The 12,437-nt window shown below is 36.5% G+C and overlaps 1 long non-coding RNA gene and 1 other non-coding gene across 2 annotated transcripts; both read right to left on the bottom strand.

Annotated features, from left to right (window-relative positions):
- Positions 1-168: 168 nt before the first annotated feature.
- LOC123690354 lies at positions 169-3,458 on the bottom strand. The gene is made up of 2 exons (XR_006751030.1): positions 1,321-3,458; positions 169-735 (listed from the first exon to the last, which is right to left on the bottom strand). It is a non-coding gene; the product is annotated as an uncharacterized LOC123690354 (long non-coding RNA).
- Positions 3,459-6,368: 2,910 nt separating this feature from the next.
- Positions 6,369-6,487, bottom strand: LOC123690418. The gene has a single exon (XR_006751081.1). It is a non-coding gene; the product is annotated as a 5S ribosomal RNA (ribosomal RNA).
- Positions 6,488-12,437: the final 5,950 nt, after the last annotated feature.

Here is a 12,437-nt window from a genome sequence, read left to right as displayed (position 1 = left end):
GCCTTTTTGTTTTTTTTATATAACTTCTGGTAAAGCACTTCTTGCACACATCATTTTTATTTATTGTTTTCTTTTCTTACTAGAGTTGCCTGGAAGAGATCCCTAGCGATGAGAAAGCTTGTTAGCGATAAGGCCGCCCGTTGCATCCCTTGTAATTTTTATGTATTGTGTTATTTGTGTTTCTTTGCAACGAAGTGTGAATAAGTAAATAAATAAAAGCTAGTGTTTAATTGTCCTTTTGGCCTTAAATTTTCTTCGCAAGTATTCTATTATTCTTTTGAGTACACTGGTTACAGTATCCCCACACAAAGAAATCTATTGGGTTTAGGTCGGGGTCCTTTAAAGGGTCCAACGCGACTGATGCACCTGTCTGGGAATTCACCATTAAGGTGTTTTCTTACCCTCCTCTTAGTGACTCTACACTACCATATACAGTCTGTACGAATATATTTATGTAAATATTAATCTGAAATAATAATAATTAATCAGGTAATTTATCTAGGGTCAAATTGGATAACTTACCAACCCCATCAACGCTAGAAACTGCGTCTTTTTCTTCGTCACTGAGACTCAGATATCAGAAGTATCAGACCCCTGCCTGCGCGTAGACTGCTATGACCTATGTGATTCTACTTAGTGTCCAATTGCGTACCAATTCTTAAAAGGCCAGGCATTGTGTCCATGGGCGGCGGTATTACTTAATAAAAGGTGAGCCTACTGCCTCTTCCCCCTGTTCTATAAAAATTAACTTAAATTAAATTTGTTATTACTATAGATTTGAACTTTAAATTTGTGTAATATTTAAATGTTTTAAACTATTTAAAAATAAGTAAGAAAGAAGAATTAATTTAAATAGTATTTCAAGCAGACTGCAGCACTATCTGGCGGGCTGATTTGTGTTGTATGTATATATATACATATATATATTTGAGAACCCTGGCCATATATGAATAATATATATATTATTGTAAGCTATCCTATCTTGTAAGATCAAACTGCATGTTGGGCAAACTTCATTCAAATCGGTCAAGTACTTTGGGAGTTCATAGTTCAATGTGAAGCTTATTTTTTTTTTATTATATTTATTATTTCATATTTTGTGTGCTAAAATATATAATTGTGTACTGTGTCTGTAAATGATACTATCTATTTATTAATATTTATACTTAGATTTGTTTTGCATACAGTGTTCTATTTCATTGACTATAATTGCCCAATTATATTATTTTAGTATTAATATATAATATATGTATGTAATTTTCAACGTAATGTGGTTTCACAATAAATTTTTTTTTTATTTAATGGAATATAAAATCTTACCATCAGAATGTTGGCCATCCTTTTGCGGTCTTGACTTGGCTGGCATCTTCTATCTTGACCATCAATATTCTTTCTTCATCTTGAAGTTGATAGAAGGTAACCACTATGTGGTTTGGTACGTTTAATCGTTTGATACATAGAAATATTTGGCGGGCTCCGAAGAGCCCTGGGACTGGACAGGACTGAAGGATGGGAAAAGGTAAGGACTGGGATGCTGCGAGCGACTCCAGACGTGGTAACGACGCCACCACGTCACTATCTTCACTTAAAAGTATACATTACAAACTAATATTATAAAAAACTTGTAAAATTCCAAATATACTTTTTTTTGTACATCACAGAAGCTCTACGACAGGCCACAGACGCCCGCAGCATGAGATCAATATACTCTCTGTACAAACATATATAATCTTCCAATTTGATAACACTTGCTTTTCTTTACCGTATCGTTTAATTTTTATACTACAACTAGAATTAAGGACATGCAGTCATCGCTTAATTATTTTTTAAAGCTCTCTTCCAGCGGGTTACAATGCACTGTGCAGTTCTTCAATTAAATTGTGGACCAACCGCTGCAGCGAGACTGTATGTTACAAATAAAAATACATTGGTCTCGATAAATAAAACGATACGACTAGCGGGTTGACCCCTAGGCCCGGCCGTTCGAGCCTCAAACCTTCAATCAAAAAATATAATATAACGCCTCATTTATAAAAGAAATGCAACGTTTCTATCCTTGCAACGGCAAGACTAGCCGGGCGCGCCGCCGAGCAGTACGTCTCGCCCGAAAATTTAAAACTTAAGTAGACTTCAGTCAAGATAAAACTCAATCCTATAACAAATAGGGCAAGGCGTCGGCGCAGCAGCAACAAACATCACAGTAGCGCCGCGGACCGTTTGGAGTTACAAGGCGAAGGTGTCGAGGGGCGAAGCGCCGGGCTACGCTGCACCATCGCCCCGCTATAGTGGTTACCCGCGCCCGCTATATTTTTTTTTACATTTTTCTCATTTTAAAGGGTTTGGGGGCACCACAGCGACGCGACCGTGCTACGCTTACTCTTATCTACTAAAATTTTCACAAAAATAATACCTAACGCCGGAATTTAGACGCCGCCAAGTCGCCAAGGTAGGCGCGGCTTCGGACGGCGATTATCGCGTCATCAAATAAAAAACTTAGCACAAGAGAATCGGTGGTGTAGTCTACCACCGCAGTTCAGCGACAGACTACACCCCCGTGCACTTAACTAGTTACTAGAGTCTCTGGGGATTACGCCGATGCACAGGTGACGTTGAGAATGAGTTTGAGCGGCAGGGCGTGATCGGGTTCCAGTCGGCAACGGCCATCGCGGAACCAGTGGTTGGGCGGAATCGGCAGAGCGGTAGGATGGGGCGATGCTTCCCATTTGGCCGCGGCGTAGCGCTCATCGCGCCGCTCGCGCTCACGCCGAGCCAAGGCCATGGGCAGCGCACTGCGAACCACGCGCCTGCGACTCCGTTGCTGTTGTGCCTGGCAGTTCATCGCGCACACTTCACTTAACACTTCAATACGGAGTTCACTTATCACTTTAGCGGTAGTTGGGCGTCCGCGGAGCAGAGCGCTATTGCACGACTTACACAAAAACAAGATGGTTGCCGTTTCTACGTCGACCAGGCAATTCCGCCTCTCTCGGCCTCGAACCACTGTCGATCTACGCGGATGACACGTCGAAACTCACACTGCTTCACTTTCACGACTTTAACGTCGACTCTCGCACTGCTAGCTCCGGTGATAATCGATTAATAAAACAAAATATGGACGCCACCTTTCCATTATTCGCACCTACACCTTTCGATTTCGACTACGTCACGTTGGTGGCGCTCTGAGGTTATATAGGATAATGGCGGCGGGGCAATACGCATGCGCGGAGAGGGGAATTAAGGCGTTTTATTCACCCAACGGATGATGAATGTTCGAAATTAAGTAATTTCTAACTACTTAAGCTAAAATTAGCGAATGCAAAGTTGATTTACGATCACTTGTAGTTAGTTAATTGCTTGTCTTTCTTCTGTATATCTTAAGACAATATGTTCGTAATGACAAATAAACCTATTAAGTAAATCACCGATATCTCGAACTTTTAGTAATAATTTACTAAATAAATTATTTAATGCTTAATATTAAGGACTTTGTTAAGCACGAAGCCGGATTTTTCTTTTTTTATTCATCAAATGAAATATAAACTATAGAAGATTGTATTATAACTATAAATTTTCCACACACTTATTAATATACACTGTAACTATATTTTATACGGCCGTTCACCATTTGGAAAGATAGGAAATAAACGGGCTTCATTATTTTGATTTTGGATATCTGTATTTTAATTGAATGATTTTAAGTAGTATTTATGTTAATATGTGATATGATCCGTAGACCTACTTTACAGACAACCACATTTTTCATAATAACTTTTAATCATATTATCCCAATTCATAAAAAATGAGCAAATAAATGTCTAAGAATTATTATAACGTTTTAAGCGTTCATGTATGTTACGCTTTATTTTTATGCTATGGGCCTAACGCTAGGCTGCTCGAGTTGCGTGAAAAAAAAACTACGAAAACAAGGAGGTGGAGTTATAATGCGACAAAATAAAGAACGCGTCATGACAAAGCTATTTCCTACTTCGCAACGCATATTGGAACAGCCAGGATTATCTATATATGGCTGCTTGTTATTTTTAGTTTGATATAAATACGATAAAACTTGTTTGTTATTGTAAAAACAAACGGATTTATCGTTATCATTTGTAATTTTTATACACTTGACGTAATTTAGTGATATTTTAAGAGGTATTATTCCAATAATAAATTGCGCAGTTACGTAGTACGATATTACGCAACCAATTTTGGGAGTACCATTTCGTAATGCGTTATGCACGGACGAAAACAATGTATGTAAATCGGTCGGATAGCCCAGACATAAAACAACAAAGGATTGTTCGTCACGTAGGCACGGCAGCTAAATGCAGAATGAAAATATTCTTATAAATAACAAAATATATTATGCTTTTGTTTTTAACAGCTGTTACATGACGTTTGACGTAAATAAACACAAACAATATACACATATAGGTAAACGAGTTGAATGACCTAATTCTATTTTAATTTAATTGTAGAAAGTGAATACAGATTAACTTAGATACGTATTCTTAATTATGTAGCGGCAACTAGTTAGGTACTTCCTACAGGCATAAAACGGTAGGTATACTTTATACCTACTATTATTCTAATTTACATTAGAATTAAGGAGATAGGTTCGATTAATACTAATAAATATAAAAGATTTTTATCTTTGTATAAAATATATATAAGATATTTACTTTTTAGACAAAGATCTTTTTTAATCTCTATAGTTTGATACTTAAATTTTTAATAATACTCGAAATATTTTAAGTAATTATCTAATTTTATAATACATACTCGGTATATCTTATCATTTAATTTTTTTTAATTAACTTCATTATTCAATGACAATTCAAGTCCAATATCCTTTTGGATAATTTAACGTACAATTATAAAATACGTGAAGCCGCGTTCAGAAATTTTCACCTTTTATTTTGAACAGCTGTGCTAACAGATGTTTGACGTAAATTAAATATTTAAATTTCGAAAGTCAAAACCGAAATCAGGCATTTATATTTGTTATTATGTATTTATTATGGTTGTAATTTTTCATCATAGGACCAAAATTTTTGAAGGTTTTTTTTATTAGAGAGATGTATGTTCGCAGCTTTTAGTATATTATCATGTGAAAATGCATCATCTATTTTTTATATTGAAGCGACTAACAAACAGGAACCGTGGTATTGTCAAGGTGATTGTCACACGGATTCCGCTTTACCAAGACACTATAATATATTTATGTTTTAACAATGATTCCGGTTTGTGGGATTCGCGACTAATTATACTTTGAAAAGAGATATACAGAATATATAATTTTAAAAGAGATTTCGGTACAAGGTTTTCCAGATATATATACTACTCATATCTTTTTATTTAAATTAATATTAGCAATGTACTAGACAATCTAAAATTAGTCATTTTTTTTGGGAAAGGGGATACTTTTTTTTAAGAAAAGTTGTGTAAAGAGGCTTACTATAAAGTTAACCATTATTTAGCTGACAAAAAGGCCTGGGACTAGTGTTAGAAAGGCCACTTCTAATGAATTTGCGATATTTGTTTTAAATGTGTTATTTGCCAGTCAATTTGTATGATGATTTGATATTTTAAAAGAGTACTAAGATTTTTTTACGGCGGCCTTTTCCCTCGACCTACACCCTCTGACTTCTTTGCCAATTAATGTCTAACAACAAATCAGAGTGTGACATTTGGGCGATTTTCTAACGGTGAAAGATATTTTTAATTCGGTCCGAAGTAGTATTTGTGTAAAAACATTATACAACAAACAAACATACAAACACACAAATGTTTCCTTTGGTTACTAACTAATAGTAATAAAACGACTTGAGAGGTGTCAAGAGACACCCGGATGATACGAAGTTCTCTTTCGATTAATTTATATTTTAATTGGTATAGTATATTTAGTCGTCTATTAAAGTTTTGAAAGACCAGGAATTTAAAAGAGGAAGAAGGATGATCTCGTGCTACGCAGGGATTAAATAGTAAAATAACCTAAATATGAAAAAATAAAAATAAAAAGGGCACAATTGATAAGCATATTTTGTATTTCGTGGTCCAGATGCTTAAATTCAGTCTCATCTGGTTCATCTCATCTCGTAAGCTATTCTCGTGATATTCACGAAGTTTTGAATTCGCAGAATTTCATGACATTTTTCTGAAATATTATTTTTTATATTTATAAATATTTTTAAAGGTGATGGTTGGTTTAAAGGTGAGATGATGTAACCGTATTTTATAAACTAGGGATCCCGCAATGATTGTACAGGGATTCTGGTGTAGGTTTTATCTAAAAAAAAACAAGACTAATTTAGTTAAGTGATTCCAAAAATAATTTCAATACGCTATATCCCTACGAAAAGAAAAAAAGCCAACATCACGAGGTGTTCCCAGGCGGTCACCCATCCAAGTACTGACCTCGCCCGACGTTGCTTAACTTCGGTGATCGGACGAGAACCGGTGTATTCAACGTGGTATGGACGTTGGCAATTACTAACACAAAAATATAAAATAAGACAACTATAGCAAAAAGTGTCGTTACAACTGTTGGTCTAAATTTTTTCCGTCTAAAAACTAACTAGTAACTTGAATTAATTTAATCTATGTTATATATAACTGGCAACATTACTTCAATACTTGAACATTGTAAAAAAGAGGGTTTGTAGGATTCAGGGGACGTTCTATACAATCCTGCCAAAACCGGCTATTAACTAGTTTAAAAAAATATATTAATACTATGCATTATTTTTTTATTACATTCAATGATTATTTACATCGTTATAGCATAGAATGAAATATAACGTTCTGAAAATATTTTAACAAATTATTTGCAATGTTCTGAACCTAATTAAATAGAACATAAAAACAAATTTTACAAGATAATCCTTTATAATAAGAATATAGGTTTTTACATAATATACAATCAAGAATACAGTATTTAGAATTTTCTTAACCTACAAAGTCATAATACAATTAAACATTTTTTAAAAAGAAAATCAAAACAAATTTAAATACTTTGGTCTGTGTACCTTAAACGCTGGCAGCATTTCCCCGCTGTATTCCCCGCCAGCTCTGGGGTCAACAGTACTATCTCCCAGGCGCCAACTTAAATCTATAGCACCTGTGCACTTAAACCCCATGGCCCAAGAATCTCTACTCAAAAGGCAACAATATCGAAGAAGGAAAGAATCTTACATTTGCTCCGTTTATTATTTTCTGCCTGCTCTGCTCCCCCCAGATTTTTTGCATGTCAATGTAGCACACTAAAGCCCTTCCCATCTTCCAACGGATCAACGACATTCCATCCGGTCCCTTGCCATCGTCTCTTGCGATGCCCGTTGGCTCCAAAATCGCTGGAACCCTGACCAGAAGCGACCTGTTCTGTTTTGGCTATGGTCCAAGATACTTACTTCAAAGCCAAACTTGGCTATGGGGAGTACATAAGGGCACCCCTAAGCGGAGGCTGATAGCAATGCGAACTGGTCAGGGCCCAAAAGTATGGCAGTATTTGGTGATGGATAACCATTAATGATATGACTCATAATGTATTTTTGTTTCTTCCTTTCTACGTTTTAATAGAATATGCACGCCATATGTGTGGCAGAACTTTCGCGAACATTTTATATTCTTCGATATAAACTACTTGTAATGTATCATCTTAGTCATCATTATGAGTCATATCATATCATGATCAATCCTTATATTATTTTATCACATTTTATCATAAACTTTTTTTCCAAAAGTTAAATTATATTTTTAAAATTCCAGTAGGAAGATTTTTGAATGTTTTTTATTATTATAAACCTTCTTTGCCATACCAAAGGTTATTGTTTTTCCTATACATAATTTGGTTTTGATAGTTATCTGTATAAATCATGGCTTTAAAAAACGCTTATATGAGCCAGGTTTAAAGAAATCTATTAATTAATGAGGATTTTTAAACGTCAGTCACGTGACACAAATACATTAGTCACTGACAGATTATAAAATATCTTCGCTAGTTTATTCCTTATTGGAGTTTAATTTCTTCGGACTCTTAATTTATTTTCTCATTGGCTGGATACAACGCCATCTTGTCTAGAGAGGTATTTGGCGGGTTTGTGAAATTATACACGTTTATTTAATGATTTTAAAGCCTACGTTATTAAAAGTACAATTTTTATAGGTTTTATAACAACTACAAAAATAATCTGAAACGCATTTTTAAATATCACGAATTCAACATACAATAAAAAAATTAAGGTCAATGACACTTGCTTTTACCCTATCAATGTATGGCTAGAAATGAAATAGTTTTATTAACAGAATTACACAAAAGCGGTATGACCCCAATAGCATTATTATTAATAATACATATACGTCCCCTAAAAAAGGGGACGCTCAGACACTTGGACCTATTTTAAAAATTTAATTTTGTTGCAATAATTTTAGAGTACATTGTCTTCACATATAATTATTTAACTAATGTATACAAATATTGTAAATCCTATTTAAAGAGTAAGTGTGGAGTTTCTTGCCCATTCTTCTCCAAACGAAACTACCTTTGGAAAGGGTAACTTGAATCATCTTTATACTTTAACGTTCAAGAGTGATATTTTAGGTGGTCTAATGGGAATAAATGTTTTGACTTGACTTGAACCCGTGGAATTGACAGATATCCTGGAGATATTGAGAGTCGCCCATGACCTGAAGTGGTTGTAGATAATAAAACCGAATGTGATGTTTTCAGAAACTGGGTTCCTATAGATGCTGGTGCCTTAAAACAACGCAGATTTATGAATTATTTTTTTTTTAATTTTGCTAATTTTAATTTGAATTTTACTACCTTAGTTATACGTATTACTCTACTAACAATATATACTGAAACTGGTCTGAATTGAATTTTAATTTTTGTTATTTTAAATACGTTCATAAATGACAAATTTATTTACAAAAAAAAGACACATAAAAATATATAGAATGGATAAACTTCCTATATTGTAGTCGGTTAATATGCGTGATTAAATATAGTTTTGAGTGGGGTAACTGTTACGTACAAGTATTTGACGCAGATGTTTTTACCAATATTGCTTACTGGGCCACCGCGTCGATTTATATTTTTTTACAAATGCGCGCCAAACAAAAACTTCAAAATCCCACGCATTGTTTGTCCTTGTCCAACGTCGTTTGCGTAAAAGAGAGCTACATCAGCTGACGTTTTAGGTAACAGGTTTCCGTGACAGCTGACAATTCCGAATTCCTGTGTTTTTTCCTTAAGGCTTGAACAGTGCTCAAATCGGTCAACTAGCCCTAGTTTAAATTAAATTGTTGGAAGAACTGTCGCTCATATGCATTTGAAAAATATATATATTGTGGGTTGAAGCCTACTGTATCGATTGATAAAATCCAAAAAGATAAAAGCAATACCAATTTCCCAAAAAAAAAATTACCATCGAACCGTAAATTAGACATAAATTACAAATTCGCTCCAAAACGGTTTATGCGATTTATTTTAATCTTACACGTATTATTAGATATAGCATATATTATTATTTTCATAAAAAAAAATTTGTATTAATTCGTTTCCTGGGCATGGAAAGTAATAAAAGGTAAATAAACTCAAGCGCAATGGGCTTCCCTCCGCAATTTCACACCCGCGAGCCCTGCATGCGGCTTGTCTTCAGTCCACCTCAACGCTTTGCGACGGGAGGACTACGCTTGTGTGTCGAAGCCAATAATAATTAAATATTTGCGTATTTTAGTTTTTACCCGCGGATTTTTTTAGAAATGCCAAAATATAAAAAGAAATATCAAGTGAGGCGAGGACATGAACTTCGAAATTATTGTATGTTATAAGTATATGTATATAAGTACCTACCCAAACAAAACTCAAATTTAGAGTTGTCAAGTTTCAAGTGCAACTTGTACAACCAAGTAAAATAAGTTGCTGAACCTGATACCTGATGGAATCTGAAAGTGGGTACTGGATCTCGAGGATGGTAAGCAGTAGACATACCGTCATTGAGCTCGTTGTAATCAGCTCAGCGAGACGATACTAGAAATGTGACTAAATGAACCTGATGATGGACTCCGAAGGTGGGTACTGGGTCTCGAGGATGGCAAGCAGTAAACATACCGTCATTGAGCTCGTTGTAATCAGCTCAGCGAGACGATACTAGAAATGTGACTAAATGAACCTGATGATGGACTCCGAAGGTGGGTACTGGGTGTCGAGGATGGCAAGCAGTAAACATACCGTCATTGAGCTCGTTGTAATCAGCTCAGCGAGACGATACTAGATATGTGACTATATGAACCTGATGATGGACTCCGAAGGTAGGTACAGAGTCTCGAGGATGATAAGCATTAGACATACCATCATTGAGCTCGTTGTAATCAGCTTAGCGAAACGATACTAGAAATGTGACTATATGAACCTGATGATGGACTCCGAAGGTGGATACTGAGTCTCGAGGATGGTAAACAGTAGACATACCGTCATTGAGCTCGTTGTAATCAGCTCAGCGAGACGATACAAGAAATTTGACTATATGAACCTGATGATGAACTCCGAAGGTGGGTACTGGATCTCGAGGATGGTAAGCAGTAGATATACCGTCATTGAGCTCGTTGTAATCAGCTTAGCGAAACGATACTAGAAATGTGACTATATGAACCTGATGATGGACTCCGAAGGTGGATACTGAGTCTCGAGGATGGTAAACAGTAGACATACCGTCATTGAGCTCGTTGTAATCAGCTCAGCGAGACGATACAAGAAATTTTACTATATGAACCTGATAATGGTCTCCGAAGGTGGGGACCGGATCTCGAGGATGGTAAACAGTAGACATACCGTCATTGAGCTCGTTGTAATCAGCTCAGCGAGACGATACAAGAAATTTGACTATATGAACCTGATAATGGTCTCCGAAGGTGGGGACCGGATCTCGAGGATCGTAAGCAGTAGACATGCCGTCATTGAGCTCGTTGTAATCAGCTCAGCGAGACGATACTAGAAATGTGTTATATGAACCTGATGGTGGACTCCGAAGGTGGGTACTGGGTCTGATTGACTCTGATTTCATTTTCGGGCTTAGATATAACATGCTGCACTCGTAGGTTTCAGAACCAAGAAAAATATTTAAAATTTCAACTGGAAGACGAATCGTTGAAATTGATTATTTTTTCAATAAACTCAAAGAAATATAGTGGTATTATAGTAAATATTACCTAATATTTATTTAATATTAAATATTAATAAGTTCATATAGTCACATTTCTAGTATCGTTTCGCTAAGCTGATTACAACGAGCTCAATGATGGTATGTCTACTGCTTACCATCCTCGAGATCCAGTACCCACCTTCGGAGTCCATTATCAGGTTCATATAACACATTTCTAGTATCGTCTCGCTAAGCTGATTACAACGAGCTCAATGACGGTATGTCTGCTGCTTACCATCCTCGAGATCCAGTACCCACCTTCGGAGTCCATTATCAGGTTCATATAACACATTTCTAGTATCGTCTCGCTTAGCTGATTACAACGAGCTCAATGATGGTATGTCTACTGCTTACCATCCTCGAGATCCAGTACCCACCTTCGGAGTCCATTATCAGGTTCATATAACACATTTCTAGTATCGTCTCGCTAAGCTGATTACAACGAGCTCAATGATGGTATGTCTGCTGCTTACCATCCCCGAGACCCAGTACCTACCTTCGGAGTCTATCATCAGCTTCATATAGTCACATTTCTAGTATCGTCTCGCTAAGCTGATTACAACGAGCTCAATGACGGTATGTCTACTGCTAACCATCCTCGAGATCCAGTACCCACCTTCGGAGTCCATTATCAGTTTCATATAGTCACATTTCTCGTATCGTCTCGCTGAGCTGATTACAACGAGCTCAATGACGGTATGTCTACTGCTAACCATCCTCGAGATCCAGTACCCACCTTCGGAGTCCATTATCAGGTTCATATAGTCACATTTCTAGTATCGTCTCGCTGAGCTGATTACAAGGAGCTCAATGACGGTATGTCTACTGCTTACCATCCTCGAGACCCAGTACCCACCTTCGGAGTCCATCATCAGGTTCATATAGTCACATTTCTTGTATCGTCTCGCTGAGCTGATTACAACGAGCTCAATGATGATATGTCTGCTGCTTACCATCCTCGAGATCCACTACTCACCTTCGGAGTCCATCATCAGGTTCATATAGTCACATTTCTAGTATCGTTTCGCTGAGCTGATTACAACGAGCTCAATGACGGTATGTCTGCTGCTTACCATCCTCGAGATCTACTACTCACCTTCGGAGTCCATCATCAGGTTCATATAGTCACATTTCTAGTATCGTTTCGCTGAGCTGATTACAACGAGCTCAATGACGGTATGTCTGCTGCTTACCATCCTCGAGATCCACTACTCACCTTCGGAGTCCATCATC

Source organism: Pieris rapae, chromosome 24 (assembly GCF_905147795.1).
Source record: "Pieris rapae chromosome 24, ilPieRapa1.1, whole genome shotgun sequence".
NCBI lineage: Eukaryota > Metazoa > Arthropoda > Insecta > Lepidoptera > Pieridae > Pieris > Pieris rapae.
The sequence above is the reverse complement of the archived record's forward strand: the minus strand, read 5'-3'. Positions and strand labels throughout refer to the sequence as shown.